The sequence below is a fragment of the Pipistrellus kuhlii genome, unplaced genomic scaffold (assembly GCF_014108245.1).
Source record: "Pipistrellus kuhlii isolate mPipKuh1 unplaced genomic scaffold, mPipKuh1.p scaffold_m20_p_17, whole genome shotgun sequence".
Taxonomy (NCBI): domain Eukaryota; kingdom Metazoa; phylum Chordata; class Mammalia; order Chiroptera; family Vespertilionidae; genus Pipistrellus; species Pipistrellus kuhlii.
In genome coordinates, this window is record NW_023425482.1 from 10,119,572 (window position 1) to 10,129,908 (window position 10,337).

General features: G+C 39.2%; 1 pseudogene; it reads right to left on the reverse strand.

Annotated features, from left to right (window-relative positions):
• Nucleotides 1-5,432: 5,432 nt before the first annotated feature.
• Nucleotides 5,433-6,045, reverse strand: LOC118720544 (annotated as a pseudogene).
• Between the last annotated feature and the right edge of the window lie 4,292 nt (nucleotides 6,046-10,337).

The following is a 10,337-nucleotide window of genomic DNA, read 5'->3' on the forward strand; positions in this document are numbered from 1 at the left end:
TCATATTCTTTAAATGATTTTTTGAAGTAAGAAGGATATAAGGAGTAGAAAGATTATTTTGTAACATATATATACATATATGTGTATGTATACAGTATATAACTATATAAAGAATACTATGCTTAATAATACTAATGACTATTTACTGTACAATTGTATGAGCCAGGTCCTCTTCGAGATGGTTTACATACATCATCTCATCTAATCACCTCATAACCATGTTCCTTGTCAGTACATGAGGATGACTCACTTACAGAGTCTAATTGCAAGTCTAAGTCAGAATTTTCAGGTCAGGGCCAGGACTTTAAGCAGAAATTGGTTGCAGAGTACAGTGAAAGACACTGAGTGCAGAAATACCAGTTGATTCACCAGATGCTCAGGAAAGATATTGATGTTGAAGATAGATGAGAACCAGGTAGCAAGCTAGAGGCAATATATGGCCAAAGAACAGGGACAGGGACAAATACCCATTTGCTCAGCAAATATTTACCAAACATCCCCCAATGGGAGTTTAGAGTTGGATAGAGACTATTATAGCTCTCTGCTACATAAAAAGTAGGTAAACTGCTGTGGCGATTCAGGATCTCTCCAACTTAGAGGAAAACAGTGCATATTCAATAGATCCTCTACTCATCAATGAGATATAAAGACAAATGAGACACTGCTGCACCAGTGTTCACCATCTAGCAAAGACAGAATAAACATACAGGATTTCCTTATTCACCATTCTCATAACGGCTGAGTTCACAACAGCCAAAAGGTGGAAGCCAACCAAGTGTCCACTGATGAATGGATAAACAAAATGTGGTATAAACTCACAACAGAATATTATTCACCCATAAAAAAACAAGGAAATTCTGTCATATGCTACAAAATGAATGAATTTAGAGGACATTATGCCAAGTGACATAAGCCAATTACAAAATAATAAATACTATTTGACCACTTAAATGAGTTACCTAGAATGGTCAAATTTACAAACAAAAAGTAGAATGGAGGTTGTCAGCGTTCTGGTACAAGGGGAAAATGGATGGGAAGATGTTGATCAATCTGTATAAGATTTCAGTTTTGCAAGAGAAAAGAGTTATCTGGATGGATAGTGGTGATGATTGCACAACAATGTAAATGTACTTATTGCCACTGAACTGTATACTTAAAAATGGTTAAGATGGTAAATTTTATATTATGTATATTTTCACCACAATTTTTAGAATTAAAATAATTTTAAGGAAATCTTTAGAGATCAGGTTATATTTAGAGTTGTTAAAGATACAAACAGATACCAGACAGAACTTCATATATATATGCCAAAATTAAGAATGATCACAAGTGTAAGCAAAAAGTCAAGAAGACAAAGGATACCTGCTAATTACTCAGAACAATACAACCTTGATACCTTGATACCTTGATGCCTAGCTCCATAGTTCAGACTCTGAGCTGTATGTGGAATTTATTGAGGAAGACATGGCCACAGGAAGAGAATTAGATTCAGGGAAGCAATAGAACCTTAGGCTGCTCCATATATGGTGGTTGCCTCGGAATCATGGGTTTTTGCCCAAATATCCCTTTGTCTCTTTGTGCCAACCATCCTAAGATTGGTGATTTCAAGCCACTCCTAACACCGTACTATAGCCATAATGTAATTTAACAGAGTTATGAAAAAGCATCAGCAGAAAAATTTAGAAATCTCTATCTTTTGACTCCTAAGTCATGGAAAGATCCTAATAGCAGCCTAAGTTATTAGGACCTCCTTTTCAGATTCTTGTAGACTATGGACCCTGTTTGGGTTACCCTGAAAACAGAGCCTGAGACAGGATGATTATAAGTAGTTTTCCGGTATTTTGGAGCTGATCCAGGCGGTTGAAGGAAGTGAGAAACCAGGGAAAGTAAGACAGGCAGGGAGAAAAAGACCAAATAAGAGTGCATAAAGACGTTACAATAAGCGCTTTTCTCATTGTTTTGGTACTTGGCCCCTCTCCATGTCCAAATTATACAGATTCAGTACCAAATTACACAAATTCTATATGCAATAAAGAAAATACATTTTAAATATTCCACAATAAGGAAGAGCACATTACCTCCTGCAAGCAATTTTAACAATTTAGCAAATAAAGAAATATTGGAAAGAGAGGAGTATAATATTGCTTCATCCTGGGGTAATTATATCTACAGACCTGAAATATTTTTGGAAGGCCCAGAAAAACCCCTCAATTCTGACTGAAACCATCCAAACAAATCAGCTGTGGCAGCATCGGAGGTGTACCACCCAGAGCTCCCTTCAGTGGAGAGTCTGCCATTACAAGTGCAGGTAATTGAAAGCATCCCGCTGCAGAACTTTGGGATACAGCAGAGTATTCAAGCCAATGCCAACATTGGCCTGTGCAGACTCTAACAAATGACTACACACAATAGGGATATTAGAGCTGTCCATGAACCTCTAGTGGGTAATCTTTACTCTGGGGCTTCCCCTCTCCTTTCACAAGAGTACCTCCCTGTCAGAATTTCACTGTGATCGGAAAGCCTTCAGATAATGAAACTGACCCTGAGAGATGTAGTGTATGTACCCAGACCAATTTCTTTCAGAAAATCCATGCTAGAGCTGGAGGCAAAAGGCACATATCCCCAGATCCTGGTCCAGTGCTCCACAAAGCCACATATCTTATACTCATGGACATTGCAGTGTGCTCAGACAGCCAATTATATGTCTTCATAACTCCATTTGCTATACTCTAAAATTGTGAAGACATCTGCTTCACACCAGCTCCCAGAGACTGGATGAAGAGGAATAAAATACTTCTTGTATCTGGAAGAAAAGCCATAAATAAATGTAGAACTATGCAGTCAGCTTTCATTTATCGGGGCAAATAGATGGATGCAATGGTGCAGATATATGGCCTACAGCTTTCATGACTGCCAGAGCAGCATTCAGATGCGAAAAACAGAGAGACAGTTGCTGGGAGAACTGAGAGGAAGCCCCAGATAAGTCCTGTGGATAGTGGCACTGCTGAGCCAGGCCAATTTAGGCCAGGCCGCTTATTATGCGCTTTTTCAAATGAAAAAAAGAGCATATGCAAGCTGTCCACAGATATATGGCTTTTAAGCATATGAAGAGTTAGATGTTTAAGCTCCCTCAAAATTACAGCAATACAAATTAAACTAACAAGGTGATAGCAATATAAATCCAAATCAGTAGAGATTGAGTCACAGTATTGGTGGTGGTATATAGGAAAACTCCATTAGTGCAAATATAAATTGTTGACATTTCTCCAGGGGGAAATTTGGCAATTTCTACTAAAATATAAAATGCCTGTGCACTTGGACCAAGACATTCTGCTTCTAAGACTTCATGATATAAATCTATTTGTAGATACACAAATGCACAGGTCACTGCAGCCTAATTTGAAATAGCCAGTCATTGGAAATAAACTAAATGTCCAACAAATTATAATTACGGTAGTATGCAATGATGTGCAAGAGAACATTGTGTAGCTATAATAGAGAATGAGGAAGATCTAACATGCTGTTAGAAATAATCACTAAGCAATATAGTTAACATAAAGAAAGATAAACAAGTGGGTAGCCATTTGTTTAAAAATAAATATCCACATACAAATTTACATATATAAATATATATATATATATATATATATATATATGCATATACTTATATATATGCATAAAAACTGGTTCAAAGTAGCTACTTTTCTGAGATGGGACTATTGGTGGAACGAAGACATAGTTTTCACTGAAGTATAATCTTTAGATTCTGTACTTACCATGTTTTTATATTACTCACTTGAAGAAAAAAAAGAATCTTGTTATGTTAGTATGGGTAGCTAGATATTCATAAAAAGGAGAGAGCAAAAAGAACCAGACATTAGTAAGCATAATCAAATAGGGATCATAGCCTGCTTGCTTCCCTAAGAAGTTACTGCTTCACACACTATCCTGGGGACCACAGATTATTGGGAAAAATAAAGAGGGAGGTAAGCAACTGATTTAATAGGCACTAAGATGGCAACCAAAGAGGCCTGACAATGTAGCCTGGAAAAAAGATTAGATTGGATAAGACACACCCTGGAAGAACTAGGAAATGATCTAGGTTAGAGGGCAGGCCCAGTGCAAGCCCACAAAAGCTTGGGAAATTGATTTGTTATTCTGAAAAAGTGTCTGCTCCTTCCCAAAATAATGTAACCTAAGCCTAACAAAGACAAAGCTTTTTTTTCTCTTTTACTGAGCAACAAGTGCTCACCTTTGATCTGTGTGTTCTCTCTCCATAGCAACCAAGCTGGTTTAGCAGTTGCCCAAGGCAGACCTCACAAGCTCCAAAGGACAAAGCTTGAATATGGCATAGAATCTCTAGACAATGACCTTATTTCTGGGGTTGATGAAGGCAAGATTGGGCTTTTTGCACAGCAGGATGGATGGTGATGGGACATTGAGAATACAGGGAACTCCTTTTATTTTGCATCTGACGCCACAAATAAATATTACTACACCACAGTCTCCCTTATGTGGGTCTCTGAAATGCTTTCCTTGAGACTCCATGAAAGAACATGAGTTCCATCAGAAAGAGTTAAAATTAAAATGTGTGTTTTCTCCTTATAGTATTGCTCATGGCAGCAAAGGTAAAAGCAACATCCTATATAATAAAAGCCTAATATGCTAAGTATCCGGTCATCCATTCAACCAATCAAAACGTGATATGCCAATAATATGCTAAGTCTGCTCAACTGCTTGCTGTGACATGCACTGACCACCATGGGGCACACTCTGACCAGTAGGTTAGCTTGCTGCTGGGATCCAGTCAATCAGGACTGAGTGAGACAGGCTGGACAGACCCTGGAGCCCTCCCATATTCCCTCCACAGCTGGCCAACCTCCCACATCCCACATCCCACATTGCACCCTCTGGCAATCCAGGACCCCTCGGGAGATGTCAGAGAACCTGGCCGGATCCTGCAAGCCAGGCTAAAGGACCCCACTGGTACACAAATTCATGCACCAGGCCTCTAGTTAATAATAATAATAATAACAACCAATGTGTGATTTGTAATTTATGCTCCATTCAACACTTTCCCATCCATTTCTTTAATGTGGACAAAGAAAAGTAATTTCTACACTCATTTTTTTTTTTTTGTTCAAATATTTATTGAGCAGCTAGGGGAATACAAAGGTATTTAAAACATGGCCAAAGAGGCAAAATAAATGAACAGGTCAAGAAAAGTTCACTGAATAACAGCAAAAGAAAGGTGCATTAGGAGACTAAGTGAGATTGCTTCCAGCCTGGAAGGGGGCATGGGTGAGTAAAAACCAGGAAAAAGCATTGAGATTAAAATGGAAGACTTCATTCTGGATTGTTGATGGTACTCAGTATGGACTATGTTTGTCTCTCCTTTTCCTCTGTCTCATCTTTGGGCTTAATATACCAGTAGTGCCCAGAATTGTTCAATGTACCTTTTCTATACTTGCTTGCATTTTTGCTTTGATGTCTTCTACAGAACTAGCTCCTTTCAGTATTTTAGGAGTATTTTCCTGTTTTTGAAGGATTCTTGACCTTTTCATCTTGGTGTTGATGGTTTTGAGTCTTTTGCATTCTCATTTGATTTTTGTGCATTTTTGGCTAGAGTATCTTGTATGGATTTCTTTATTGGAGCTTTTTCTTCTGCTTCCTCATCATTAAAATCATCATTATCTTCTTCCTCATCATCCACATCATCCTCATCATCCTCATCATCTTCATCAGCAAAAAGTTTTACTTTTTTCTGTGGAACCTTGCTACCACCTCCAGGGGCTGACTGCTTTCTAGACGTACTTAGGAGTTTCACATCCTCCTCCTCATCATCTTCTGACTACATCTTCTTCCACAGCTACTAAATGCTGTCCACGAATATGCACTGGCCCTGAACCATACTTCAACCATAAGACCACAGGTGGTGTTATTTCAAAGCCACCAATAGAAACCATTAGCTGTACAGACATTTTCAAAGTTGCCAGCGTTACTTTAATTTGACTGCCTTTGTAATTCATTGCCTCTGCTTGGACAATGTGCAGCTCATCCTTTGCTCCAGGCTCTAGCAGGAGTCTTCAAACTACGGCCCGAGGGCCACATGTGGCCCTCAGAGGAGTCTGATCGGGCCCGCCAGGTTTTTTGGGCAGTGAGCGCAGCAGAGGTGTTACAGTAGGAATTAGTAGTTCATATAGTCCGGCCCTCCAGCTCTCTGAGGGACCGTGATCTGGCCCCCACTTTAAAAAGTTTGAGGACCCCTGCCTAGACTGACAATTCGTAAAGATAACTGGTGCTCATTTTCATCATTAAACACCTTAAAGTGATAATTTTTGTCGGCCTTTAGTTCACAACCAAAAAGATAGTTCTGGGGCCTCAGAGGGCTCATGTCTATATCCATAGAATCTTCCATGGGGTGGTAGCACGCACTTAGTGAGAGAGAAAGCAGATGGAGATAAACGGCGTCTGTGCTACAGAACAAATGCACCAGGGAATACCCTCATTTTGTAAATAAAAAAGCAGGAGCCAAAGTTAGCCAAAGAGTTGCTCAAGGTCATTGGGCATCTTTTACTATTGTTCATATTCATATCTCCAGGGAAAGAAGTAGTAGAAGGAGAATTCTAATTTCTGGGCTCCAAATCCTGGGGTCTTTTCTTTCTACATCTCCCTCTGCTCACAAGGAAGAAAATCATGTGCTTCCATTTTTAAAAGCAATAAAACAACAATGAAGTTTTAAATCAGGGAAAGAAATAAATGTTGGGTAAATATGGTGAAAAGAAAGGGTCACAAAGGCCTTTTGGGGCTACACCATAAGGAAATGACTCTTCTGAATTGTGCACTCTCTCTGCTGAAACCTTTTCATTTCCTGATCCAAGAAGAAAAAGAACCCTGAACCTGTTTCTTTGCCTAGATTTCCCCTATAGTTAGATATTTCAAGAGAATCTGCAGAAAGTCTCTGGAAAATCATAGGTTTCCAGATTCTGTTTCTCCCACTTGGATAGGATGAGGAGAAAGAGTCATGAGAAAGGTTATCACAAAGTGGCTAAAGAGAAGAACCTTTGTCCTTTATGGCCTCAAGCAAATACTGTGGCTAAGCCTCTGGGGTGAGAAAACCTTGAATTAGGCTCCCTATTGCTGAATGGGCAATTCACTGCATGTACAGGGCTTCTTTCTTTGGAAAAATACTGAAAATATTGAATTTTGTCTATGTCCAGAAACACATCAGCAATGTATAATCCTGGTGGCAGGTAAGGAAGAATGGTCACAATTTGACAATTTTTGTTAAGCAAAAAGTCTAGTGGATTTAGGAAGAATACTTCTAAGACAATTGAGCCAGAATATCCCTTCATACACCATCAAGTTCCTCATCCACCTACCCTTGATTCCTCTTAGTAATTTTCCATTTCCCTCCCCCACCCTGCATGCAGGCCGCACATCTTCAGCTGCTGCTGCTGGATTCAAAGTTGAGTTCAATTTCTCTATCCTATTTTAATAGTCTTAAATGAACTCTTTCTTGCCATTTTTAACAACTGTCTGGTACAATTTCTCTTTATCACTACTAAAAATATGGACCATGTTCCAGCAACATCAGCATTGCTTGAGAGCTTACTAGAAATGCATAATCTTAGGATCCACCCAGACTTGTGGAATTAGAATGTCCACTTTAACAAGGTCCCGGGTAATTCATATGAACATTACAGTTCCACAAATACTGCTTTTGTCAGCATGACCCCCATTCCTTCAATATTGAATCCTTAATTCTGTACTATCAGAGCACTCCTCATAGGCCAGTCAATCACGATCAGCTGAGGAAACTCGCTGCCTTGTGCCTTGCTTATTTTAACTCCTCCATTCAACCTCTTCATCCACATTACCAAACTAAAGGGATTAGCCTGCCTGTGTGCATCAAAGCTCAATCAAATACAAACTTGAGTTTGCAGCCAAGAAAATAAAGGTTTAGTAATTAAGAAAATTATTCCATGCCTAGAGTTACAAGTGAACTCATGCTCAAAGACCTGGCTCCCTGTTGGCTTCTAGGAAATAGGTTATGTAGGGAGATAATCATTAATCATGGTGGAGTTACGGTCGTGATCTCTGTTGATTGGTTAGCACTAGGGTAGGAAATATTATAGTTGATCATTGTATCTAGTCCTGATGTCAGACATGACGTCACTCTATCTGGCTTAGCACAGATGTGGAGGGTGGGGTCGTTCTTTTTTTCTGGAATTGGAGCTGAAACACAACTGAAGCCTAGATGTTACCCGCAGTTTGACTAAAACTCTGTCTCTGATCAACAAACCTGAAGCTTTGTGCCTAAGATTATTTGATGCTTAACAGAACCTTGTTGTCCTGAGGGCTTAATGATTAAGGGAGTGGATGTGCAAAGGAGATGGATGTGATGAGTCAGGGTGCTAAAAGAGGCCAGTCGGAAACACAAGAAAAGAAAAGAGAAAAGGTCATATTAAAGAAATGAAGCTTCTGCACAGTTACACTCATTCTGCCCTGGATTCCATTTTTCCGTGAGTTCTGTCTCCAACGTAAGTCTCACTCAATCATTCTGGTCCTTCCAATTACACAATCTTTGAATCCTTAGGATTTTGAGGGTAAGAATAAGCAAGGTAAGAGGCCCTGACGAAAGTCTAAACCTGGGATGGAGTTTAAAAAGGCAATTAGACCTTTAACACTCCCAAGATTACTTCTTGTTAGTATATATTCTCATTCAGTGTCTTTCCCCTGCTCTATTTGAAACTCCCCTCTGTTATACTATGGAAGTCTTGAAGAGGGACTGGGGTGGTGGGACTTGTTTGTCAGGTATGTGACATTGATAATAAGTTGATCTAATGAAGCTAGATGTGAAAAAAACAAACTCTCCATTTAGGGCCAAGATGCCAAACAAGACTAGATTAAAATTGAAGGACGTACTTAAAAAAGAAAATTACTCATTGTTTATCCTTTTATTTGAAATTTAAATTTAAATATGTGTCCTGTATTTTATATGGCAACTCAAGCCTGGCTGTATATGGAAACTTTTCAGTGCTAATGAGTTTGGGGTCTGTATGTCACAAGAAGGTAAGATAACTCGGAAAATCTTCTCTTAGTATGGACATAGATATTTCTTCTCTTAATATGGATATAGATACAGTATTTCTTAAGTGAATGAGAATTACAGAGAAGGGAAAGAAAAACTCTGGGTTTGGAGAATATTATGAAATACTGCAATAAGAAAAAGAGTATTTTAATTTGTATATAGCTCTTTCAAAATTTCCTCCATTAAGGCAATCATTGTCTGCTCATGATATATCACAAAATCACTGAAGTATTCTAAGATTTGGCCAATCAGACCCCTGACACTTCTTTCTGATATTTCTCTTTGGACTACAAGGAGGTCATTAATATACCCCAGTGACAAAATTATGATCCTCCTCCCCTCTTTGCTACCTGCCCTCCATCCTTACTTGGTCAAAGGAAATGTCTCTATTCTCCACCAAGTCATTGCTTTTACCTCCCTCAGAGTTCTATTCCTATTTATTTTTATGCCTCAGTAGTTGTGTGTGATTGATGAATGTCTAGTCTTTATACTGTGAGCTCCCTTAGGGCAGGAATGTGAAGCCTGGAGGGCTCTGGCCACCTGCACATGGAAAGCCCTCTACAGGTGTTTTCTGAATGAGTCCTATGTAGCTTTTTCCTGCATCTAAAAAACAAAAACAAACAAGCAATAACAACAAAAAACACCCAGCTGGACTCTAACTTGACTGTGCTCCAGAATCCCCATCAGCTTTGCAGTGACAAAAACTACTGACAACACACTTTACAATGCACTCTCAAAAGGTTTTCTTTGGCATGCTGCATTTCATTTTATAACTCACTACAACCATTAATAAGAAAATTAAAAAGCCCCATATGTTACCACTTTAGCCACTTTCTTACTGAGAATTAGAAATGGCCCCCAGGAGGTGGGTCCTCCAACGTCTCAGGCAGGAGAGAAATAAAGATCTTTTCAAAGTCTTTTTCAGACTAACAGTAGCCCAAGAGAGAATACTACCAATCATGTGAGAGTCTAGATGAATTCAGAATGAAAAACCCAGAGGTTTTGCCCAGAGGTTTCAGTAAGTAAAAGTGGAAGTGCACAGAAGATGCCATACCCATCCCTGCTGAGGTTCCAGGTCTAGTTGAGGCCCCATACTCCAGTGAGTCTCCAATGATCCCTGAATATATTTCCAAGTCAGTTTATCCAGACCTCATGCTCTCCAAATAACAATCCATCATACCTATGTGAGCTGTCTTTCCTCCTCCTGAGAAGTCATCCTCTGGAGAGATGGCTTCTACCTCTA